This window comes from Nyctibius grandis, chromosome 3, assembly GCF_013368605.1.
Source record: "Nyctibius grandis isolate bNycGra1 chromosome 3, bNycGra1.pri, whole genome shotgun sequence".
Classification (NCBI taxonomy): Eukaryota; Metazoa; Chordata; class Aves; order Nyctibiiformes; family Nyctibiidae; genus Nyctibius; species Nyctibius grandis.
In genome coordinates, this window is record NC_090660.1 from 64,742,295 (window position 1) to 64,770,095 (window position 27,801).

Genomic DNA, 27,801 nt, shown 5'->3' on the forward strand with positions numbered 1-27,801 from the left:
CACTCCTCCACGTATGTAAATCCATAAAATATTACTAAGTTAAGGTAAATAATCTGGGCTGACACCTTAGTGTCACTGTGTATACAAAATGTAAGTATCACAAAGGATTTTTACGGACAAAGTGACAAAGTCTGCCTTAACCCATCTGTCTGTCCATATGTCTATGGAACTATTTAGATTCTTATACCATGTTCATTACTGCAGTATTGCATATTTCTGCCATCAACACAGATACACATGGTACTGAGAGAGAATCTAGTTCTCAGGTTTTAAGGGTGCAGAGCAGCATATGTCATATCCATAAACATCCTCTTGCACAGATACAATGTCAATACATCTGATGTATTCACTGCTGGCAGTAGAGATTATACTAGAAAAGCTGACTCCAGAAACAAAGATCGTCTGTTCATTTTGTTCAGGCGCTCGTTCACTTTGTTCATTCATTGTGTGTCATAATATATCTAAAAATACTGCTCAATAAAGGCTTAAATTATCAACCTGAAAGTTACATTTGAAAACTCTGGACGTGTTGTTGTTACCCCTAAGATTTTACAGCTGAAATGTATGATTAACATGTGTTTCACACGCTTATGGGTTTGTGTATCCTGTATTTGTCAGCACTGGAATTTGCCACCTGTGCTACTACTCAGCCCTTCTTTACTTCTAAACAACCTTTTGGCCAACAGGCTATCTAGTAAAACAATTCATCCTTCAATGGATTAAATGGGAGCAGAATCTGGCCCTCAGTTTGCTTACTTCTTGTTCTCTAAAACACCTCTTTTTTTGGCGACTTAACATGTTTTTGCTAACGGTGCAAACACCTGCCCAGGGCTCTACAAGCCTATGCTTATCGCAGACAGTGAACCTGAAAACAAAACTGGAGGGTCAGCAGCCAGGAATGTGTACAGATTGAAACTGGACATACAGGATGAGATGGACCTTAATATATTAGTACCTTAACATACCATCTGCTTTCAGGCCCTTTTAAACTTCCATGGAAAAGAAACAAACACATCTATATACACGTGTAATTTAAAAAAACATCAGGATACATTCTTTAAAGGATGTGCTCAGAAATACACATGCATGAAACAACATGATTAATCAAATTGTTGACTCTCCATCATTAATACAGTCAAAAACTATTCACCACCCTCAGATATGAATTTTAAAAGTGAAGAAAATATTGTATAAATGGGTAATGATCTTATTCAATTAAGTACTTAGCCATACACAAGCCATCATACATCAGTGGCTTGCTTGCTGTACTCATCCAACACTTTTATCTCATAAAGTATACAGGACTGGGCACACATTCAGAACATATTTTTTTAAATTGCTTTGTATTGTAAACCTGTAAAAAAAATCTAGTTTCATGAAAATATATAATAAAAAAAAATAATTTAAATGCTTTTATTTAAGGAACATCTTTTGGTTTTACAAAATGCTTTATAATTAATAGCTGCAATAAAAAATAAAGCTATGTTTTGTATGCACCACTTTTACATTATCATCTCTTACAAATACAAATGTATATACGATAGAAGAAATAACATTCCTAGAATAAGACTTTTAAATGTGTACGCTAACACAGCTTGCAACAGAGCAATGGAAATGTTCTGATTTAAAAACCTGGTGCTACTTGAGGATTTCAGCTACATAAATGAATAAGGTGAGCAGAATTTACCCTTAATAAACTTTCTATCATGCCCTGAGACTTATGTCTTACATCAACACATTAAAAAGGTTAACATTCTAAATGCAATTTCAGAAATAAATATGCAATTTTATTATTCTGAACTAGAAAATGGCATTCTAATATAGGGTCTTTTTTTTAAGAAAATAGCCATATTTACAACTCATTTTAAAAGCTCTGAGATATCAGAAAGAAATCCAAATTTCTTTATTTAAGAGAGAAACACTTTGGCTGATTAGTATTTAGGACTGTTAACAGATAATTGGCTTTTTGATTATCAGTTTAACAAGTGACAGTTAGTTTCAAATTAATTAAATCAATTACTGAATCAATCACCAAGTGAGGGATGCTCCTCCCTTTGAAGGGCTCAGAAAATTCCCTGCTACGGGGAGCAAACAGAGAAACAAGTGAGTAACCAGAGGATGCAAACAGCCACCTAAAAGCTGGGGGCACTTCCCACTCTGCAGCACACAAGTCTGATCCCTAGCAAACTTCTATGTGCCAGCACCCAAGTGTCCCAGGTCACGCAGTGCAGAGGAGCCACTACCAGGACATAGACAACTAAATGGGAATGATGGAGTAGGAAGGGAGCTGTGCCAAGAGTCAGATCCAGGAACAACCAAGTCCAAAGCAAGGCTGTTAGTTTTGGCTTCTGATCATAAGCAATAATGCTTTTATTTTTTTTTCCGCATATGATGAATGGTTGACAACTAAAACTTACACGTGTGAGAATGTTACAATGCAAAAGAAAAAAAAAAGATTTTTTACATTTGTTCTAAAACACAACCATTGAAAAAGTTCCTATGCGGAGTAAATGTGATCAAGCATTATAATACTTTGAAACAATAATACAGTATTTACATGATTTTGGCTTTGCTTAGCAAAAGCTTAGTTACTTGATGGTAAATCTCAGTTTCTACTATAAAGTCAAATACCAGCTTTTACAGTCATTTAACCTTGCTTGTTGGAAATGGGAACTATTGTCTGTCAGGATAATGTTCAGGAGAATGGCTACAATGGCTATAAATCACACTATTGACAAGTATACATAAATATGTATTGCCATAAAAGAGATCAAGAAAAAAATAGTGGTTTAGTACTAGTAGTTCCTTACAGATGTTACCAAGGTAACTAAATTACAAGGTTTAGTACATTTCTCATCCCTGGGCAGCTGGTCTATTTTTGCCAAGAATAAGGCTACTCTAAAGCAAGAGTTTCTGAGGTACCAGAACAGACCACATCAGGAATAACTGGTTTTGGAGAAAAAGGCAGGAAGGTATGGCCCAGGAGAGGAAAGGCATGTTGACCCTTGGATATGGGCAGCCACAGCCCCAAAACCTCCCGGCCCCACTCACAGCTGCTGGGCTGAGCCTCCCCGCTCCTGGGCCTGCAGGGACTACAGGCAGGCATGGCCGCTGCACAGCTGCCAAGGGGCAAGGCTGGTTTCATGGAGACCTGTCCCTCGGACCACCTCTCCAGGGGGCAGGAGGTGAACTCTCACCTCCTCGCTGCGCCCGGTGTGGCTGGTAAGCGGGGCTGCACCTAAGCCAGGGCCCCGGTAGGGACCGGCAGTTTGCTTGCACAGTTTTCTCACCTTTATTTATCATCGCACCTCAGCAACAATAAACTGGTAACGCTGAGAGCCTGTTCTCTTAACAATTATTTTTTTCCTTCATCCCACAGAGGCAGAGATGTGGTGGCTTGGGGAGAGGGGAGGGGAGCAGGTCCAGAGGAGCCCAGGCTTTGCCCAGCTATGGCCGCCGGTGACTGTTTCGCCGAGGCAGCTTGCCAACAGCTCCTCTTTCAGGACAAGGGCACCGTTAACGGCAGCCACCGAGGGGCAGAGGCCTGGGGCCCATCCCTAGGGCAGCGGAGAGGCTGCAGGAGCGCAGCTGGGGAACATGGTGGCACCCCTGGGAACCACTGAACCCAGCCCAGCCCCAGCCCCTCGCCAGGGACCCCGCTGAGGCCAGGCCCACCCCAGCCCAGTGCACATGGGGCAGCAGCCATTAACCCGCTGCAGGGCTGCCCTCCCGCAGGAGGCTGAGCAAACCGCAGCAGCGCTCTCCGTGCTCGCTTTGGCACTGTGGCCGGTCAGCAGTAACTCTGGGCTCCCTTCCCACAGCTGGCTGATGAGGGAGAAAAAGAAACTCCACCGCCATCAGCCTACGTCTGGGTACTTGGTACTGATTGCACCACTGATGCAAGGACAGTGTGCCTTCAAAACCCGCCTCTTGTCTGAATCTGCCACAGGGCAGATTTTATGGGAAAACCTCCAGGGAAGCATGCCACAGGCGCTGGGAGCTGAGAGGGGAGGGAGCAGAGGGCTTTCCTGCCCCACGTTGGGTGTTGGGGCAGTCATGAAAGAGGCTGTAGGATGAGCTCATGTCTTCATCACCTCCCAGGGCCAACACTATCCACAAGTATCAGCTATGACAGCAAATGATGGCCTCAGCAAACGCTGCTGCTTGCTCATGGCAGGACACATCTTTAGGAACTGTGCAGTTTTCAAACCCTTACTCCAGCACACTGGAAGACTGGAAGCACATCTACGACTGGTTTTGTTACTTAAGCCTGAAAAGGGAGAGTCTGACTGCAAAACATGTATGTGTTTCACTTCCCCAAAACAGCCAGCTGGTGCCTCACCTACGCAAAAATCCTCCTCCAGCAATTAAAGAGCATCACTCCTCAAAGACTCCAAGAGCAGAGGGAAGGTACCTTTGGATCGGGCAGCAGCCACCTTCTTGCTGAAGCAAGGAGCACTGCTCAGGCTTCAGTGTGGACTTCTCACTCATGGACCAATATTTCTTAAACCTCCTGATGTCAAGACCTCCTTCTCCCGTCTTGCACAGAGCTCGGCGCTGATCTCCTGCTCTGACCAACACCCTCTGGGCACCTTCAGTCCAAGTACTTTCTGTGTTAGAGGTAATTCTCAAAACAAGTACTGCAGTAATTTTCCTACCCCAAGTTACCTGCTTCTTATTCGTCACATTGCATTAAAGCTTCCAGCTCATCCTTCTAGACCACCTCGAGGCCAACTAGACACAAAGCGACACCAGCTTTGTTTTTGCAGACTTGAGAAGTTCAGGCTTCTGCCTGAGAACTGTCCAGGTCCATTGCAGTTACCACTGTGCTAGCTTCTCCCCCTGCTTTTGAAAGAAACTTGGAAATACGCCAAAGAGAGCCCAAGCAAACAGATGCTCTGAATATGAGTTTTGATTCTCAGAACTGTTACATCCTTCACTTCAACTATCTGCCACAGACATTTGCATCATCATGGCCTAAACTTCTGCCAAAACCCAGTTTCTCTGTATTTAACACCTCGGATTCTGCAAGGTGATTTCTGTGACAGTTGATAGTTCAAGGGCACTCTGATTTAGGGCAGGAAACCACGTCTTAATTTATAGGATTATGTTCTCCTACCAAACAAGGTATAGATTTAAGAATGAACAAACAACATATATTGCTAGAATTAGAGATTCTTCTGTTACAGGTTAAAATACAGTTCTTCCACCCAGAGAGGACTGTCTTCAGACCAGATATGTCAAATGCTCAAGTTGAAGTGTGCACCAAATCTGGCTGGAATAACAAGTCCCTCAAAGCCCCTCGAACACCAGTTTTCTGAGAGCACAAATTTAAGATCTGAACTCTGATATAAGCATCATAGAAGTACTGTGAATCTCAAACCGAAGTACATAGATACAACTCTCACTTGTCTCCTTGAGAGAAAAATCTCCAGATGTTTTAAAGGATCTCTTGCATTACTCTTAGCGATCAATTTCATACTATGAATCACTCAGATTTTTCATATTCCTTGCAGGTAAGTCAGAAAGAAGACAACAAGCCATTCTACATAAAGACAGATCTCTGAATAAATCCTCTCCCTCTCTCAAATTAATTCTCATGCTGGAATTTAATTAATATTTAGAGTATGCTTAAGTAATTCATACAGCTGAGATGTGAGCTACCTGAAACTTCCTGCATATTTTACTAGTCAGTTATCCATAGTGTTGGCCTTCAGCTCTAACAGCAGTAGTGTGGCACAGTCCTACAACCAGACAGACACATGGAAGCTCAGATCTGCTGAAAGGACAGACATGGTGATGGGTCAGGGAGCTAAGGAACCCTCTCACTAAGAATGAAGCAAGAGCCCCATGATACCAAAGCAGCTGTAACATAGCTCCCTTTTTTTGCCATGAAGCAAGGTGGACAGCCTACTTAGGAAGTAGACAAAAAATGAGCGAAAGGTAATTAAGCTTGCAGCACCTTTGGCTCTTTTGAGACATTGTGACTACATGAGGGCGTCCCATAAGCCAAAACTATTCCTGGTGGTAATGAGTCCAATTAATCACAGCAAATGAACAAGGCAATTGTTGGGGCCAGTTTGTTCATCCTGCTCTAAGATGTGGAGATGGGAGAGGGGTACATATGCAGCCCAAACAGACACTGATGCTTGCAGATGCCAGGGTTCCATGCACACAGGTTAAATGAACGCTTTGAGTGAGTTGCCTGTTGACAGAGCATCTTTGAGTCACAGTTACTGTAAGATGGGTAACTGTTCTTTCTAAAAAGAGGAGTTAGATATGAATGAGTTGAGTGGAATGAGTGAGACCGAAGCTGCTGGCTCTGCAAGTGCAGGCTGTCATAAAACCACTCTTAAAGATTGTCTACCAAAGTCTTGCATGATGAAGATTGCTTTGATCAATTTGGGCCAGATACCACCAGCCCAGGTCTCACTAAACACTGCCTTACACCCTTAGTGATCTGATTCATTTAACAGGATCACTTGCAAGAGACAGTATTGCAGACCAAAGTGTGACAGACTCCAGACCAGTTCTAAGTTACTATGCTGTTCTCTTTAACTTTTGGCTTCAATATTGCACATGCTTTATTTTTCCTATGTTAAAATACAACTTTAATTAAAATAATACACTACATAAGCAAACATTTAAAACTAAATTAGTTATATTCCTTCTCTAATTCGACCAACCCCAGGCATGCTACCAAACCTTCCTAACAGGAGCTATTGAAAAAAAAATGCTCTATTGGTGGCAACCAACAGCAGGCAGCTTTGGGAGAGGAACACCATGAATCAGACAAAAGGTGTAGAGTGCTGACTCATGGAAATTTCTGTAGTATGAAATAATTATAGAGACTTTTCTAAAAGAACTGACAAAAAGGTGAGTTCACATTTCATTCCCACCACTTTTCACAATGACTGTTTAATAGCAATTTGTCACAGTTATGTATTTGGTTATGCTTCATTTACATCACAAGTCATGTTTCAAGCACAGGTTCAATACATAACTTAACAGACAGTCAAAATCAACTACATCTATTCATCTTCTCCGTTCTCTTTTATATTATGATATAGAACAGGGCTTGAATTAATGGAGGTACAAAGGTGATTTCAGACCCTCTATTATTCCCTGTTTCATAAAGAGTAAGAATGGCCATAGTTGGTGAGATCAAAAATCCATTCAGTCCAATATCCTATCATCTCCAGTAGTAGCTATTAGGAGGTGTTTAGGGAAGAGAATAAGGCAAGAATATATAATTCTTCCTCCTATGGCTTGCTGAGCCCTTAATAATTTCTAACTCAAGGTCTCTCTGAGCTGGATGTGGTTTCTAGCAACATACTGACACCCAACAGATTTCTTTCCCATGCAAATATCCAGTCTCTCTTTGAACCTGCATAAACCTCAAGCACTCTTCCCTGCTCCTCCAAAAAGTCACTGCTACTATTTCTGTTTCCATTAAAATGTCATTACTGTGTCAAGGAAACAAGGAACAGGAACTAAGAGGTGGGCAAGAGCCTTCCCAGAGGACAGAAGTGGGGCGATGTGCACAGAGCTCCATTCCTTCGTTTGCAGTGAGACTGCATTTGCTCCATTACAAGAATATATATTAATTTTCCTCTTCAGCTAACCTCACTAACGTTAAATTTTTTTTCTCTCCTTTTGATACATGTAGCTTTCCTGACATCGTTGGCTTCTGTGAATTCAGCTATGGAACTCGCTGCACTGAAATTTAAACTTGGAATGTCCATCAGTTTCAGTGTGATGCCAATCAACGAATCCCTCACTCTTGTTTTCAGTGGTGGGGGAATAGGTCAGGAGCTACTTCATCTGATCATTCACTGCATGTGCTTATGAAAAAGGAATAAAGCAAACTACAAAACTAATCCTTAGCACTGTCAACAAGAGTACAGTAAATCTGATATACACATGCACATACACAGTGGAATCAGTATTAGCCAGGCTGTAAATCTTATTTCATTATTAAACAAATACCGTAGTAATTCGTAATTTTTCTATGGATAAATGTTTCTTCTCATTGGAGGCACAAAACAGGCAGATATTTTATTCAATTATAACATTAAATAACAGAACAGTGAACAACTGCCACTCCATGACATTAACTATCAGAAAAATAATACTGCCAGTCACAGTGTTATAGAAGCGCTCATTTATAAAGCTTCATGAGTGATTGCACGCTTACTTTGCCTCCAGAACTACTGTCCCTGCATATATACAACAAGAGGATGAAGCAGAATGGCTGTTAGGAGGGTACTGCACATGTAAATAACCAATTGAATAGCTCACTGGGTGCACAGTAGTCTTATTATCACTATGCATCTAGCTTGTACTTGTGCTTTGGCATTTCCACTTCAAAAGACATAGCCCTCATTGCCTCTGGGGAGCAAAATCTCTGGTTTTCTCTTTACTGTGGAGAAACCTCTAGGGCACTTTTTGTGGCAAAGGCTCTATCAAGCAGTTCTTAATACAGAAAACATGCAATTCTTCTAAAAGTTTTTATGCTGCGTATGGGATCATATTTGAATGTCTCAATGTCATCTGGCATTCAGAGTTGTGGCTTAGAGCTCCATCTCTGGACAAGCACTGCAGGAACAAGTTCTCAGCCAGATAACACATGAGTGATGCCAGAGGTATTGCCTTACACTCATCCCAAACAGGACTCCAGGGCAATTTATTGATAAGCTGGGACTGAGGAAGGCTGGGAGACAGGCAGGCAAGCAGGGCTCAGGACAGACTAACTGACTTCTGAGATTCACTGAAATTCCAATCATGAACAGAGCACATCAGCAACAAAGATGTTTGAGACAGCAACATGCTAAGAAGAGGAGAAATGTGAAGCCTTTTCTTTAAAGCAAAAAGAGGTAACCTAAGAGATCTTACCCTCTCCTCTTTCTTGCCCAGCTTGGAAGAGGCTTATGCTGCTCTAGCTAAAGGCTGCTGTGGGCAGCAGCAGCTGCTGCCATTCCTGGCAGCAAGAAGAATCTGGTGCTGTGCGAGCAACAGACAAAAGAGCAACATATAGGTTCATGTTTGGTGCCTAAACATCAACCCAAACAGGGCTGAAAGGAATTATGTGAAACTTATCCGCCACTCAGACCTAGCGCATGTGTGTGGTGTCATATTTTACTTCATCAGGATCTGCCAGAAGACAAAAGCAAAGAGGAAAGATCAAGTTGGAGTCAGTAGAGGAAATTCTCTGCAGACTGGATGCACCAAATACTGCCATTTCTAATAACGCCCTTTAAAGTCTAAAATTCAGCCTACCAGCTTCAGTGTGTTGAGTGTGTTCACACAGTGATATCAATCTGTAAGGAAGGGTGAAGCCCTGAGCACAACCAAGACAAACGATCGCTTAACAGCTCTGCACCCCCTCAGCAAACTGCTGCCTGCTCTTCTATAAAGGCAACAAGGCTATAGAGGAGGACGACCTCAGGCTCATTATAGCCCCTCCATCTGTAAAACTGGGAAAGAAAGACGGGAGAAGCCTTAAGAGCAAACAGAAATGACTGCTTTGAGCTTCATACATCCTTAGCAACATTTAACCCAAACTCCTACTTGGGCCCCCAGCACAAATTGCTGGATTTGCCTGTCTGCTATATTCCTAGCAGAAAACTGAGCAGAAGTTTCCTCTTGAAATATGAAAGAATTTATGTATGTTAATATTTTGCCTAACACTAAAAGACTACAATGAAGTAGAAATAAGAAAAAATCTTACATACCCAACAAAAAAAAAAAAAAAAAAAGAAGAGAATTGGGAAAAATCTATACATGCCCAAATGTAGGAAAAACAAGAGTTCTGCTAAAGCTCAACAGATGCTGTTATTATAGTTTAAGGTTTATTTTAGAACTATTCTGAAGAAGACTTTCAAACATTCTTTGCTTTATATTTGTAATGTATACACAGTCTCAGCAGCTATAAAATAGCTATTTAGGTGCATAAAGCAAAGAGTATCTCTAAGTTCAAAATGCCCTGTCAGACCAATATTTTGGGTACCTCTATAATAATGAAAACAGTTTAACTGAGTTGACAGCATAACTCTCAGTAACAATATTTCTACAAATAGCTCGGACTCATTAGACCACTCACCATCAGGTTTGCAGCTCTATAGTTCAGGATTTCAAAATGACAATTTAATTTTTTTGACATTTTTTACACAGGGGTAACTGTTTAACTGTATAGTTACTGTGTAGTTTAACTGTATAGTTTAAAGACTTTTAAACTATGCAGTGTAACTATAGTTTAAAGACTTTTATCAAGTAAATTAAAGCCATTTTGTTATTCACAAATGTATTCTAAAAGCTAAGACATGAAAAATGCTTCATAATTAGAAATGAAAACATTTCCTACCATTTTTATAATTTTTTTTTCTAGTTTTCATTTGATAATGTTGGTACAATCAACTGTTTTTTGCAAAAGATTTGGTTTTCACTCTAGAAAAATTCTGTCACATCCTTTCCAAATCAGTTCTCTCCACTCACACTAACATAAAGGCTTTCAGGAAAATTTCCTAACTCAGCAGAGAGTAAAACCAGTGCCTCTAATAATCACATACTGACATTCAGTTTAAAAATAGGTAATAAACATGTAATTGAGAAGAACTAGAAGAAAACTACATGTATTATGAAGTAGGAACTTACAGCCTTTGTACTTCATCACAGTTCTAGCATTATCAACAATGAATTAAAACTTCCTTGATACATTAGTGTCCTGGTTTCCTGGGGATAAAAGTTATAGAATCAAGTTGCTGTTAGATTTTGTTTCAGTTTGTGGCCAGCCATGGTGATCAAGGTCCTTAGCAGTTAAACCCAGGGCAGCTGACCCAGCCAGGCCCACAGGTGTATTCTATATCATTGACATCAAGCTCACTATAAAAAGGAAAGCTTGTTAAGGAGGCATAAGGATTCTTTTGTTCTTATCCCCTCTCCCCCTCTCCCCCTCTCCCCCTCTCCCCCTCTCCCCCTCTCCCCCTCTCCCCCTCTCCCCCTCTCCCCCTCTCCCCCTCTCCCCCTCTCCCCCTCTCCCCCTCTCCCCCTCTCCCCCTCCCGTATTCTTAATGATTGCTATTCCTGAAGCAACTTACCAGTACTCTGTAGCTAAGTATAATTTTGTTTGTTTTCTATTATCATTGATATTGGTTTCTTTATTAAATCTGTTTAACTTTAACCCATGAGTCTCCCTTCTTTTCCTAATTCCCTTCCTTGGTCCATGAAGGGACATTGGGTGAGAGAACAACTGCTTATTGTTTAGCCCCAGGTGCAGGCTAAACAAAGGCAATTAGAAAAGTAGATGTTAGTGAATCTGAGAAGTCAGAACTAAATATCCAAGTTTAGGACTACATTAGGGTTCCTCTTTCCTTACTTAATGACTGTGATGCAATTAATGTTTTTGCTGAGACAGGGTCTCAGTGAGTCAAGTATGGGATTCTGTTACAGGTAGACTGTAAGTTTAGAAATTCAAAGAAGAATTACAGAGCTTGGAAAGATGCTATTATGAACTTCAGCAAAAAAGCATGTTTGAGAGATATAAATTAGATGTCCCTTTGCAATTCAGTTTGCTTTTTATTCTGTCACTTTAAAATGCTTGTGGATGTCCACTGTAGCATGTACATTACTGTTTCCTGATTGGAGTATTCCTTGGGTAACTACAGTAAGCAGCCTCCTCACTGCTTGAGTGAAAACAGTATTCTGGTCACACAGAGCAACACCTGATAACAAACTTGATGGCCTTTCTCCATCTGGCTAGCAATCACTTTTGAATGTTACATCCATTATGCTTTCCTAATTTTATTTTTCACTGTATCAAATGAAAGTTAATAATATTTAGCATCTATTGCTAAATGGCTAAGCACCAGCCCAACCACCAGCAAACGAATGCAAAAGGTGACAATAGTCATCAATGCTAAGGAAGCTTTACCTGAACACAAAAATTTTGCCACTGAGGTAAAGGACATAAGCATATTGGGACTTTCCCTAGCATGTTGATTACAATTATAAGCATCAAACAAAAGGGAGAAAAATAAACAGTGCTGATTATTGGCCTCCCTTTGATCAGTCTGAAAAATCTCTCTCACGTAGTGAATGCCAAAACTGCCATGAGAGATGTACAGGTGTTATCATATGCAAGGCATTAGAATCAGCTTGGAAGTTTACAACTACTAAAAAAGTCGCATGTCCCAAGACAGCAGAATCCCAAATCATGTAATGTAACTTTTGTTGAAAAATGGCAGATTTGCAAATTGTCCACAAACATCCATGATGTCTTTCCCACCAATTCGGTGTTATCAGGCAGAAGATAGCAGACTTCCCATGAGGTACTAATACTACAGCAAGGTAGTTTTTTACAATTCCCAAAATATTGCTGAGTATTTGGTCACTCATCGTCTAAAAATGGACCAGAATAAGAGGTATCTGAAGACAAAAAAGAATGATTTTGCTAGATGGTCTGTCAGCACAATGTCTCTGGCAAACCAAGTTAATATGATTCAATGCTCAGAAACTTTACTAAGCCCAAAGGATCTGATAGATAGTTCTGGCATGTTCACTGCTATTCCTCACCGGAGCTGTGGACTTCAAATTTTCAGTCAGGCCATGTGACTAAGCAATGCATCTCTTGTTTTGAACTTTCCCTCGCACTGCAATACAGTGGACTGCGCTTAGGTGGGGAACAGAGCGAGTATGAGAGGCTGCATTGAAAAAAAGTGTAAATGAAAGATGGGAAAACTTGAAAACTATTTGTGCTTGAAAACTTTTGCATGAAGACTATCATTTTACCGTTCCTTTCTGGGAAGCTAATGCCAACAGAAACACTACATGCTCTTGGACATAATACTATTTTAGTAACTTTCAAAACTTTTCCTCTCACTAAAGGCAGTCAGTTTGCCCTTGCTGAAACATCACTGAGAGCTAGTCTCAAAAGGCCAGAAAGTAGAGCAAACAGAATACCAGCCTTCAGAGAGAATCCATGAACTGTTTGCAGTTCTTTGCAGACTGGAGAGATTTCTTGAGAAATAAAATAACTAGTCCATGTTTCTAATTCACTTAAAGGCTCCTGGTAGCCCAGCAGGATTCAGCAACAGGAGAGTTGCTGCAACACAGAGTATTTGCAGCACGTGCTTTTCCTGTGCTTTACAGTATTGATGAGCTACCATTACAAATGGAATGTTTTAACCACAGTGAAACAGTCCTATTCTCACTAAAATTCCAACATCTATTTATGTACAGATTATTGTAAAGGTCACAGCACTAGAAAGGGAAAGAATAAAACCATACCAGAGAGTTCAGCTGTAATACCTGAGCAACCTGGTCTTGTGGAAAGGTGTCCCTGCCCATGGCAGGGGGGTTGGAACTAGATGATCTTTAAGGGCCTTTCCAACCCAAACCATTCTATGATTCTATGAGTCTATGAATACCTACTTGGCCTCCTTATAATATGGGATTGGCTAGGAATGCAGCGCAGCATAAAATTGTGAGAAATGCCCATTTGCTGAGCTAGCCCAATGGATCCGTGTGTGGAAACCAGCAGGCTGCTCCTGGTAAACAAAGCATTCTGCCCACAGATGACATTCTCTGTTGCAAAGCTAGCTAGGGGAGGAAGGGAGAGCCTAGGGCTACAGCGCTCACAGAAACGCTTGGTGTTATTTGAAATAACAAAATAATGGACAATGATATTGCAAAATCTGTAAATGCCCATCAAATAACAGAATCCTGGGAAGTTCTTTCAAATCCCAGGTTTGCTTTGCAATTCTTATCATCACCTACATAAACTGATCACCTACCTTCCTAAATAACAATTACTTACCAATTCCAAAGGAATTGTGTTTTCCAGAAGCTTATTTTTAAACTTTAGAAGCAGAACATAGATCTGAAGCTTATTACTTCTGGGTGGAAAGTTGCTATCATTGGATCAAGCAGAGAAGTTATGCATGCTGCAAAGCGAAACTCATGGTATCAATCTCGATCATGAGTAGAATATTATTTATAATAACTATTACTGCCTTGGTGGGCTGTTATCTTTTATATTCAGTGTAAAAGCAAACAATAATACCGATACTCAACAGCATGAAATGCCTTGCATGCCCTCTTTCACAAAAAAGCAGCAGATTTTTCCTTTTCTGCAATTGCAAATAACTGCCATCAGAAGAAATAATACAAAGCAATGCAACAACAAAAAAATATAACCTAAGCGAAAGCTGGCAACAGTAAATACATTCCGAGCAAATATATTAATTGCACTTCAAACATAAATTTGGGTGAGAAAGCTTGTTGCGAATGGCACCTAGATGCGCTCCAGGTATGACAGCTCCTGAGACTGTTCCTCGTTCTGTATATAGGAATCAACAGAAAACTTCAGAGAGCGCTATTTAATTGGTCCAAAAATTACGAAACAATCTGGGGAAAGCATAATTTTATTACCCTTGATTAAGTGAGTGTGATAGGCTCCAACATACAGAAAAATATTGACACAAAATGAGCGATCATACTGTATATGTCAATTCAGGTCCTTAAAAAGTTTCAGCTATCTAAGCAAAGAAATGGTTACCATCTTTGATTCTCCAACAGATGAACAAAAACATTTTGGAGGACTCAAAGGGCAGCCTTTTAAAAGCAAAACCCTCTCTTTATTATACAGTGTCAACTAGAGCAGCTTCAATAGAGAAGCATTTAGAAGATGGTCTAAAGATATCATCTTCCTCTTCAGAAAAGTTTCTAATATTTCAAAGATATTCCTGGCATCCCCCTTTATGCAAACAGATAATACAGTTTTTCAAGTTCCTGATCCTGTCTCCCCAATGTTAGCTGAAGTCCCAGAACAGTGGGATACAGAGTCAGTGCCTCTCCTGTACAGTGAATATCCTGTTGTATACACATTATCAACAGAGCAGAGAAGAGAAAAAACCATGTAGATGGAGATGGAGCAGTTATCAATGATGCAGACAATACCTAAACTCAAGTCGCTGCATTACTCAGTTGAGATCAGAGGTTTGAACCTACATCTCTCAACTCAAGGAAAATGTACTATGAGGCTTTTGGACTTTTGGTCCAAAATCTTTCAGGCTGAATTTGAGAAGCCTTTGAAGATTAAAGTTTTGTCAGAACTGCTTTAATTTCAACATTATCTTCTTCTGTTGAAGAACACCTCAGACAGCTCTAATTTGAAATATCTCCAACAAATGGCAAAAACCACTCGACAAGTGTGGTGAAAATCACTGGTGTGGAATCCCTTTTATGTGGATGTCATTACCCGATTCTCAAGCAGTCTGTTTTCCCAAAATGCATTTCTCCTTAACTTCAGCACTGAAATCTGCAGTTTCTGGAGTTCCCCACACTACGAGTCCCTGACAAACTCACCACCACAGGTGCTGCTGCAGGAAATGAAGATAAAATACAGGGAGCAGAGGCTGAGTTTTTTTACCAGAAGTGGACTTATGCTGAGAGCACATTTGCAGACAGTAAAAGGACTGGCAGTGTTAATGCAATTTCTACATCATGTGGTAACCACAATATAAGCCATCAAAAACAATCTTCAGTAGTCTATGTAGTAGCAAAGAGCAGAATGGAAGGACATTAGTGAATATCTTGGCACTCTTGCCCTTGGACTTGAATACCCAAAACATAGTTTTAATCAGATCCCACTTGGTTTGCTGCTGGCTGAAAGCATTCACACATCACAGATGCAATCAGGATTGCTGCTGTTGTTGCCACCAACTCACACATACAGTAGTCGTCTTCTCCTCAGCATGTTTCAGAAAACAATTTCAACCATAATGACTAGAGGAATGACAAACTCAAAATGACTGATTATCCACCTAAAGACAGACCATTAAAGGGATCCACACCAGGATACAATAACTAATCTATTGTGAAGAATAAATTTGCAATGAGAAATTAAAATGTGCTACATGTGAAAAGACTGATCACTCAAATCTTGAGTTCACATTCATTCTCCTCTCCCCTACAAAACTCCAGGTGGACTCTTCTGGCAACAGAATGACAGAAACCCCGGATTCCCTTTATGTAACTTTCCCTACAATTGCAATTTTGATATTACTGTTATTAACATTTTATATTTTGATATTTGGAATCTAAAATAAACCTCAGCATTGCCTTAGAGGATGCATGTACACCACTCATGCTCCTTGTAGCCTCCTACTGTCATGGCCTTCACAAATTACCTCTGGAGAAGACTAAACAATTCAGTTCGCTATGGGTAGCAGCATACAAAACTAGAGTAATGGACCTGCAACAAGAACAGTTCCACTCCTTTTAGTATTATGGCTGTCAACCACACAGCATGTAGTATCTCAACTACCACTAGAAAAAACTTGCCCAGGAAATCTTTGTTTCTCTCCCTTTGTGTTTGGCCCTGCTGAAAATTAACATTGCTGTTTTGCTTAGCTCTTCAGCTAACATAAAGAACTTATTACACAGAAAGCCACAAAGCCATCAGTACAGCACTGAGAAAGCACTTTCTAATTAGTTGATATAGAGCTGGCCAGAAGACCACCATACACAGGGCTGAATCCTACCTTTGGATGCATATGATCTTAATCTCACTAGAGTCAACAGGACCCAGTGTGTGCAGCCTGGGAAATCATTTAGTCCATTAAATTAATGCAATTTATATACTATTAGTGGCTTCAGAGTTTTACTTTTGAGGAGAAAAGGAAGATAAAGGAGGTTTAAAATAATCAAAATATTCCCATGTGGCTGACTATTACAATTTCAAATTAGGCAAACTGTCAAGTCAAAAGATATTTTTTAAATCCTTGCAGATTTGTTTAAACAAAAGAAAAATACAAATATTAATCAAAGTATTTGAGCTTATGTATTTAAAGACAAACAAAATCGCAATAGATTTAAACTTCTTGTTTCAACTGAAAATATACTTCTTTCATTGAGGGCCACTTCTGCTACCTTCAAATTGGCCATTTACAGTCTCTTTGGAAACATGACATATATACGTACATTTTAAGGGAATTAAAGAGGCAGAGATGCCTCAGGAAAAAAAAATGCCTTGCAACCAAGAAAAAATATCAGTACTATTACTGTTTTCTTACTAAAATGTGAAGAATAAATCTCTCATACGGAGAGACACATACATTGTGTGTCAAGTTTGTATATAGTATAAATTTGTTGGTTTTGTTATTGATTTAATGAGAATATCAGCAGCAAGACCCCTGCTGGAACAGAATAGAGTTTGTGATTTTATCATATTTGTGTATGTTAAAAGACAGCCAGGTTCTGTGAGGTGCAGCGTACCACCTGGGAAGTGCTGGACATCTTACCTATTTTTCCCTGAATGAGTATCTCAGTGAAAGAGAGACAAATTGTTAGTCATTCATTCCAAATGAAGGTTGTAGGCAGAAGCGGTGCTGTACAAGTTTGGTGGGGGGAGGTGCAATAGTCAGAAATGCTTCAAGGAAAGAGAGCGACACACTATTAATGGTATTTTTCGGATTGGTGTCATAATTCAAAATCTTGATCTGGTGAAAAAGTATATACATTAAATCATTCTACTTACTTTTATGCATGGAAAAGACACATCGGAGAACATTATGTTAGCCAGTTCAACATCTAGCCAGCAGACAGCCTGAACACTAGGACACAGTGGCACAAGGAAAAGGCAGTTCAGGAAGAAGGCAATACCTGCCGGGAGCAGGAACACTGGGCAGAAACAGAATGAAGAGACAAGCCTGGGCAGAGGAGTGACCCACTGCTGTGGGGAAGCCAACAGTCCTCACAACAGGACAGTGTTGTAGAGGAGCCCTGGCAGAACACGCTACGTCTATTATTTTTAAGAGTTTAGGAACTCTGACTTTTTTGTATACAGCAAGCAGAGTCACCTCTGCTTTTTAGTTTCTGGTAACTCAAGGAAATTAATTTTATTTAATCAAAACAGAGTTTATACAGGAATTCCCTCAAGTTTGGAGGCCTGGACTCCTGAGCATGAGCACTCTCTACCAATCGTACCTGCCCTGGTGTAATACACTCCCACAACTACAAGGAGTGTTCACATCCTTTTCTTGGAAGAGAATGGAACACAGCTTATGGGTTTGGGTGCATCCTTTGAACCTCACTGCACTTCCTCACATGCAGTTAGTCCCATTTACAGTTGGTGCTTAAAGTTGTCTACAAATGCAGATAAGGATTTCAAGTCCCTTTGTGAAAACTCAGTCCTAATAAAACTTGGCCAAACTTCCTAAGATGGCACTTTTTGCAGAAGACAAAAAGAGCTGAGACAATGTTTGACCAGCCAGCGTTATTCCATACACAAGTTAAATGCTGGAGAAAAAAAAAAAAAGGAAACAAATCATGACCTTGAGATTAAAAAATCCAAATTCTTGGTTAATTAGTTTAACAAAAGGACACACAAGGTAGAAAATTTGTGCAGTTAACTATCTGAAGTTTTTTTAAAGGTTACGTTAAAAGGTGTCACTCTAAAACACAGTCTCACAGAGGTGGTGAAAATATACAATGAATTCTCTGACAAATGTTTGCTTGTGTTATTTTATCACAGAAGGGACTTTTTAATCAGTAATTTAATTTGATGGATAACAAAAAATAATTTCTTAGTGCTTATTCTAATGAAGAACACTTGATGAATTTTCTCTTACCCTGATCCCCACTTTGCTTGACAGTTGCGTGGATTCCCTGTCACCCATATGTCTACCACAGGCTCAAGGGCCAGCCTGAATAATGAATTAAAGCTTCCACACCTTTAATGTTTATTTCTATAATCCTTCATATAATAGATGAACACTGACTACTGAGTCTTTTATCTACAAATAAGACAGACATCATCTCTGATTATCAGTTCTCTCACTATTTGGTAAACCAGTCAAAAAAGGAATTTTACAGGGAAGATCACTCTGATACTAACCAATCTGGAGCTTATGTGTGACTCTTTTCTGAGCTGCCCTGGGAGGGAGGAGAAAAAAACAACTGTCCCTTCACTACCTATTCCATGGACCCAGGTCTCTGGAAAGGCAACACAGGGCTCTTTCATCGTATCAGTCAAGATTCTTTCCCTATTTACTCTATAGACACACACAGAAATACAACATATGCTGTTTATTTAAGTGGACTGTGTTTATTAGGTTTTTGCAACAATAATACGAAAAAATACCTATCCTTCAGGATGAAAACAGGGCCTTTACTTCCTGGGTGTTACATTATCATGAATCACTAATGTGCCTCATTAAAACAAAGACCTCATTTGTCTGCATATGTATATGCATGTATGTATTGCGGAAACACACATGCATGCATACATTTTATACATGTAAAACACATATATGCATAAATAGATCTATGGTAGAGAATACCACTATATATTAAATAACCATTATAAAGTTATTTTTTAATTAAAAACTCAACAGAAAAATCATGCATACTAAAAATGTAAAAATACATAGGCTGAACATATAAAATCTGCAGAAAAAAATAAGTTTAGGAAAAGCTGACAGTAATAAAAAGCAGACAGTTAAAATCTTATTGCAAACAGTCTAGTTTAAAGCTGGGAGTCTTGAGCATCTATTAAAGTGAAATACAGGACCATATCAAAGAAAGCCAGAGCATTAAAATAGCCAGAAATGGAACAGCTAGAATACCCTCTGTTTAACTCTGCCAGCAAGAAAACAAATACACACTTCACACGCTTCATCATGTCACACACCACCTTCATTTAGCTACAGTAAATGAGTTTTCCTCAAAGAAAAGCTTGTATTATGACTATACCTTTAAAAAGCTCATGTTTTCTCTGTTTGGGTTTTAATATGAAGAAAAAACAAGTCTGAATCAGGAGTTGTAAATTTTCATGCTTAATTTGATAGCTCAGCACTTTTGCAGTTGAGTGTGCAGCACACACAGACCGGTTTCCTCACGCTTTCCCGCTTATTTTTCATCACACAGGAATTCTTAAGCACGCCGCGCAGTGCATGCACAATTTGTAAGGCATGCTCATCGTCACTTGTTCAGCTTTATGCACCAAATGAGACACGCTTCAGGTTTCTAGGTGCGTATCTCACGATGATGTTTTAAAATTGTATCACCTAGCTTCCAGGGAACTGAGGCTTTGAATCTATATTTGAAATACCACCTGAATGGGTGAAACACATTGGTATTCCTCACACAGCCTCCCGCTGTCATTCCACTGTTGGCATGGGACAGTCTTCACCAAGACTTAGAAAACCTCATTCAATATTCCTCTCTGGAGGATCTGACACTTACTGTGAATTCTGCTCTTCAACTTAAATACCAGTGTGTCTGTGGCAGGCCAATTCTATCATTGCAGATACAGCATCCCTCAGGCGAGGTCCAACCTTTCGCTCGCAGTGCACCCAGGGATTAGCTTGACTTCCCCTAAATTCTCTCCAGTGCACAGTACGAGCTAATCTTTCCTGTAGGAAGCAGGAGATGGGGTTGCCATGACAACAGAGCACATTCTAGCAGTGGGACCACTGAGATGAGCTGAAAAGATGACAGTGAAACATGCACTCAGCCTTCCTCCAGGGCTACGGGCTTCCTCCTCCAGGATTTAATTCCCCTGCAAGTTTACTGACAGGCTAGGAGGTTGATTAGCTATGTATTTTGCTAGGGGGAGATTACTAGTTAAGAATATGGTTGAGAGATCATAGCATTATTTAATGAAATTGCCATACCTGCTTATGTTAAATTGCTGATTTTATAAGCAGCGTGGCTGCTTTTAAACCACTACTTGTTCATACACATTACTCCTACACCTAGTCCACACTAACATCTCTCTGTAATAAATAAAAAGAAATTAAGTCACAAGCCGAGTCCTGCGCTTCAGCTTTGATTTTCCAGCGTATTAGGCACGCGGTCTTTCTTTAATGTTTTTACACTCATACACATAGACGCACACAAAGAGCACAGTATAACATCTGTGTTTGAAGCTCAAAGGTTTCTGCTGATGGGGGAGGGGATACCGAGAAAAGAAAATCACAGCGGCCACGTGTCTTATATAAACGACAAAAACAGCCACAATAAGCTTCGGGAGGCCTGTTCATCAGGCAAAAGAAAATTGAGTAATCCATACTGTAAATATCAGCTATTTACTGCCCCAGAATAATGTCTGGATCCTATGCTTTAGATATTTTTTTCAGTGAGAATAATAGAAAGCTTTTATAGCCTCTGCACTTCAATTATTCACACATTTTTAATTGTTCAATCAAATTTTAATGCAAAGGGTTTTTCTTTGTGTTTTAATTTCTCTGACAAAACCACACAACATATTATTGTGATAAATTCCTGGAGGCCAGAGCATGACTGTGTCTTCTGTTATTTCAGACACAAGCATGTTTCAGTGAGCTTTCACATTAAAAAGGCAGCAACTGAGAATGTAAGGCCAGTCTCTAATCACGTTTTTAACCGTCCATTTGCACAGAACAGATTCCTTCCTCCTTTGTGCCTTCGCTCTCAAGCACATAACGTGTGTGGCTACACACACGACACCCCATCATCAGGTAAGATACACCAGTCCCCTCAGTAGCTATAATGGCTTGACCTATCTGAGTACTGAAAGAGCTGCAGATGAGTCAAACCTACGCCATCTGAACCCACTTCTCTCTCTGGAAATTTTAAAATAAAAGAACCTCCAGGAAGGTCTCTGACACATGAAAGAGAAAGAGCCCAGAGGCTGCATTTAGCCAGACCTCCTATGGGTAGGGGAGGTGAGGGGGGCTTGGGAAAAACTGTGGGCAGATGCATAACAGCTTTCCCTGGACAGCAAGTTACACAGCACAGCTGGCAGGTTAGTCCCAACTAACTTAGTCTCGGCAAACCACATGAGGCTGGGAATAAGGCTTTGGTTGGAGGGAAGGTGCCTTCTCTGGGAGGCACCTCGCTGCCTGGAATGGGTAATGAAAATTTCAGGAAGTCTGGGAGGATGGGGAAGTCCAGGTCAGGATCTCCAGTTTATCATCAAATCACTGTTTTTTTCCTGGCACTACACTAATTGCATTTACAGTGAGAAGCCCCCAGACAAAATTCGACCAAACAAAAAGCATACAATTTATTTTCCATGGCTAGGCAATATTGCACTTCTGTAACCTCGAAAAGTATCTCAGTGTTACACAACCCTTCAGCTTTACCTTAATTTGGATCTTAGTATGTGTCAGGAATATACATGCACAAAACAGTATCCCTCAGAATCTGCTGGCTCTGACTCATCCCACAGCTTGCTATGAAGATGAATTACACCACACAGTATAGCACCTGTATTTATTATCAACTAATTAGTGTTAGGTTTTTCTTTTTTTTTCCCACTTTTCCACTCATGTTCTATGCAACTGGAGAAATGCCAAATCCTGTAAGCGACATATGGTTTTGCTTTTGAAATCATCCAGCCAGAATTCCCAAATACTGAAAAATCTTTGGCTAAATAATTTTCAGCTCGAGAGACAATATTTTACACCCTCAATTCCACTGGGAAACACTGATATTTGTAAGCATGCGAAATGGTTTTGAGGAAAAAGGGCATATAATCAGATGTTGAATGATGTTACAGATTTTTCCTGTCATATGTTGTCTCCTCACAATGTGAAAAGAACAGTTAACAGCAAGATTAATGGTGTGAAAACAGCTGAACTACTATTACGGTTAATGAAAGTGAAGTTCTGTTTCTTTTTTTTTTTCATAAACTATGACTGTAGAAATCAGTAAATATTGCCCTTAGAATGTAAATATTCATTTCTTAATGCTCATGTGCAGAACTTCCATTTAATAATACTGAATCTTGTGTTTCTGGAAATTCAGTCTTTCAACCAAATACAAAACATAAATACTATATTCCTTTAGTCCTTGGACAGGGAATGGATTCCCTGGCCAGCACCCTAAACCAGTAGCACCCAGTTACTAAAACGGGTCTAAATTAACCCTGACTATCTTCTTCTCATTTCTAGCTGAAACTTCTTGGATTTTATTTCAGATGAATACCTAAATCATTCCCTTATCAGGAATGCACCTTCTCACACACACACGGTGAAACAGAAGCACTTTAAATGTGCAAAGTTCAGGGATCTCCCAGAACATTCAAGAGCTCACAGGTATCCCTATTGCCTACCTATATCCCTGGGTATACCCAGGGAAAGGCAACTGTTTCAGTGAACCCAAGTGGAGCTTGCCAGAACAAGGAATAAGATAAAATGAAAGGTGATGATATATATTTAAACAATCTACTCTAACTAAGGAACAACACATACCTGTAACGTTCTAGGAACAGAGAAGAAGGCTCTAGGCTCGAGTGGAGTAACCAGCTCTAGGTCCTTAGCAGAAACAAGCTGCTCCCTCTGCTCTCATACACCTGCTCTACCTTTTTTGAAGGTAGCGTCTACCTTTATCAAGGATAGAGTCTGAATTTTGCCCACTGTCTACCGTCTTGTTTGGGAGGAGGGTGAGAGGTGAATATACAACAGCCACTTTTCTCTCAACAGGACACCCACAGTTTAAAGACAAGACGTGGGAGCTCCAAAGACATATCCTGTCCTATGTTTCTGCATGAATTCACATTTTGGCCACAATGTCTGAGGATTTCATGTTGAAAATAAACAGGAAAGAAGACAGGAAAATAAAACTATATGTAGATCCAACTTGAACAGTTGACATGAGAAAGTGAAGGCTTCTGTTTTGATTTCCTGTCTTTTTCTTTACCATGCTTAACTGTGAAATCACCATTGAATTCTCATTTTTATTATATAGTTTCCATATATAGCTGTTCACAGAGTCCCTTGAAATCTGTGGATGAAAGGAAATATCAAACTTCTTTTTAAGAACTATTCATTTGAGATTAAACAGTGCTAAATGCTGAGCCCTGAACAAAACATTTAAGCACATGTAAGTCTTGCTGAAACAGAGCAACAGTGCCCAGTACTTCACAGGATCAAACCTGTGATTTGGGGTTTTAAAACCCCTAATTCCCTATCCTTTCCTTTCTCTCTTTAAATGTATCTTGGTAACTCAGATCCTGCTTTTGTCAGATGAATTCCTGATATGAAACACTGCGTGACCTTCAGTCCTAGTGAAGTGATAAATCAAGAATGAGAAGCCTAGACGAGTGCAAGCTGTACCACCACCTTCTGACAGCAAACACTCAATTTTCATATTCTAAGCACAGAACTAATGGCACAGAGTTTATAATCAGAATACACCTAAATATGAAAATGAAAATTTTTGCTTTTACATTTCAAGAGTGCAACAAAACTGTTCTTAAACACAATCCTATTTTTTTGGAAATGTAATATATAATTAAGCATTTTCCTCCTGTAATTTTATCCACTGGATCATATAGGCAATCAGAACCTATTTCTGGTACCTCTTAGACTGTTTTTCTCCACCTGTGGTTCTTCTCAATTCACTGACTTTACTCCAGGTTTACAAATAGGAGTAGGTATTAGCAGAATCAGTGTTCAGGAATTTTGAATCAAATGGGTTTCGTAAGTAATGACACATTTCAAGAGATATGAATTTTTAGTTTGCAAAATTATTAAAATTACTGTGATTTCATTCTAATAGCCAAAGTAATTTACACTGAAAAACTAAAACAGGCTGTACTTGTAAAACTAATAGCATTTTGCCTTCTTAAGCAAATCCTTTGCATTTTGGGAATGTAGTGCCAAATGTAGAAGTAGTCGCTGAAGGGATAAGCTACCCCATTGTGAGATGCAGGCAATATTAAACAACGTTACTTCTACAGTGAAATTATAAACGCAAGGTGAGGTCAGAAGTTACAATAGGATGCTCTTTTTTCTAGTTCTGTAAGATTAGTTTATCAGATTGGGAGTGGTGGAGACGCAAGGCAAAGACAAAAATGTTCTTTCAAATGTCTGTTGCTCATACATCATTTAAAAACTGAATTAATAACTTTCTTAAACAGTCAATGGGGTTGGACTGAGCAATCTCCAGAGGTCCCTTCCAAATTCAACTATTCTGAAATTCTGTGAGTTACACAGGCTACTTTGTGGCAGTACCGTCTCTGGTGAGTGAGACCAACAATAAAAAATTACACCATACTTATGTCCGATAGACATTCTTATTCAAAAAGATCATATATAGAAAATAACAGAGACTTTGAAGTGCACATTGCTATTTCCAGCAATGAGCCCTTACCACTCTCCTGAAAGAGGATAAGAACATATACACTGTCCTGACCCTGACACCAGGCAACAGCTCGAGGCACGACCAAGAACAGAGAGAGCATGTTTCCCTGGCTTACCTTCCCACCACCCAGCTACCTTTAGGTCAGACATTTCCTAAACATGATCTTATATATCTTGGCTACGTTGTCAGCTTTGTGGACCACACTAGGAAGCAGATTCTGGCCTTTGGATCAACTAGAGCAGACTGACTTGTATCCATACTGCTCCGGGCAGGACTAGCTTTGTTCACATTGCGTAACACTTAACTGTGTCCTCCACATGGTAATCCCAAAGTGATCAAACGATGAGATAGACATATCACAGTCCTCCACAGCAGTGGTTGTAAAAGCACAAGAACATTGCATTGTGCTGTCTAAGTCCTTGGAGGGACTTGGTTGTCATGTTCCCAAGAGGAGCCTGAATGTGAACTGCATGGACATGGTGTTTAGGATCTGGGGATCAGACCTGGGTCTGAAAAATGCAAGAAGCCAATGAATAGCTTAAAGACTCATTCTTGCCTTTCAAAGTTCTTTAAGGATTTTCCCTCCATTAATTTTTCTATTTTTTTTCAGCATATATAAACGTTTGGCATCTACAACATCCTTTTATGACACACAAAAAAGTATCATCTTTTACTTATTCTGGTCATGACCTCTCTTAATCCCATTTTATGGCCCACACATTTTGTATTATGAGAGACAACAAGTAATTTGTCCTTTATCTTCTCCATGCCATTCATGACTTTACAAATATCAGTCATGTCCTCTTAAATTATTCTTTTTCCAGGTTAAAGAGTCATAGTCAATGTAGTTCCTTCTCTCATGGAGACAGTTTCATATGTTTGATCTTCCTTATCACCTTTCCCCATACCTTTTCTTCTATATACTTTTTAGAAAAGGGAGAGCAGAATGGCACTGTAGGTACATAAATTTACACAGGGATGTGACAGGAATATAAGAACTGCTATGCTGGATCAGAGAGGGTCCATTTAGCTTAATATCCTGTCTTTGACAGCAGTGAAAAAGGAGATGCTACTGTTCACTGTTTTGCTCTATTTCTTTCCTGGTGGATCCAATTGTTCTTCATCTGTATTACGCTCTGAAGTGTTCTCCTCTTATCTGCAACCTCATCAAGGTTTGTGTGCCAAAAAGCTTTTCTACCTTTTCCAACTGCACTAGCTGATTTAACATCTGTCTACAAATCCCGTTTAACCGATATCTTTAGCACTACTTCTAACGATTCATAACACCACTTTTTCCAGCTGCACCAGTTGGTCTAACATCTGTCTACAAATCCTGTTTAACCCATATCTTCAGTGCTACTTCAAACAATTCTTAACATTCAATCTGTTTGTCAACCATTACTGAGCAGAGTTGATGTTTTCATAGATCTATTTACTGTCCCCCTAAGATTTTATTACGAGGTGGTATCCACCATTCACATTACTTTTACTTCACATTCACCACAGTCGAATTTCTTATGTCATTTTATCACCCAGCACCATGAGATTCTTCTGTATCTCTTTACAGTCAGTACTTGCTTTATGATCCTGAGTCACTTAGTCTTGCCAACAACACGTGTCACCTTGCTCTCCAGCTTTTTCCAACTATTTATGGATATTTTGAACAGTAAGAGCCCCACTGCAAATCCATTTAGACTCCACTGGTGACCTCTCTTCACTGAGAAAACGAAATATTTATTCATATTCTCCATTTCTGATTTTTCAAACACTTAGATACTACAGAGCCTTTAGGAGGGGCCTTGTTAAAAGCCTTTAGGAAGCCCAGATTGATTATGTTTTCATCCCCATTGCTGAGGGCTACCCTCCCTTACAACAGATTTGCATTGGAGCAGGCAAGCTGAAATGGCCCAGCACAGACCTTGGAGAGAGCTAACAGGCTGAGTGAATGTTCAGGCGTTCCAGTGCTCAAGCTTGCAGACCTTGACCCTTTTCTGAGCAGCACATAGATGTACCATACACCAGCCACAAGCTCAGTGACTCTTTCACGCACTAATAGTTTTGACTCTTAACAGGTTTAAGCTCCTGATTCTTCCTCAGTACACTGTATTTCTACATTGCGTTATTATGCTCCTGCACAGTAACCCTTTTCGTCAGGGCAGTTTCTACTGATGTGACCGGTGAAGACCTCTGATTTTTTCATTTGCAGTTCCCTGGATACCAGCTGCAACACTGAAAGATTCACATTTTCTATCTTCCATTTCAATGCAAGATGCTTTGAAGGTCAGATCATTTGTATTTACCTAAATAAAAGTGTGAGTGATAAACTATACACTCCCAAACAGAAAATTTAAGGAACAGACACTTAAAGTATTTAAATTAAATATGATCTGGGTACTGTCACAAAAAGGTTGCATTTAGCACCATGTAAATATGGACAAATTAAAATGTTCAGTAATGTGAAACCTATTCACAGTCTGAGATAACAAAGCCCATTTCCAAATCTATGTTTTCCAAGTTCTGTGCTATTCCTGTTACACAGTGTTAAACTATACCCTCTTAATTTATTTCCTTTCTGTATCTGTTACTTCTAATATTGACATTTAACTCTAGCAGCTCATTGTTTTCTGTTTAACTTTATTTATGTGAATTTTGCTCTACAACCTTGTGTCT

General features: G+C 39.7%; 1 protein-coding gene across 4 annotated transcripts in view; it reads right to left on the reverse strand.

Annotated features, from left to right (window-relative positions):
* Positions 1-27,801, reverse strand: part of NOL4 (nucleolar protein 4) — a 203,645-nt gene that overhangs the window by 84,294 nt on the left and 91,550 nt on the right. The gene's annotated exons all lie outside the window — the stretch shown is intronic.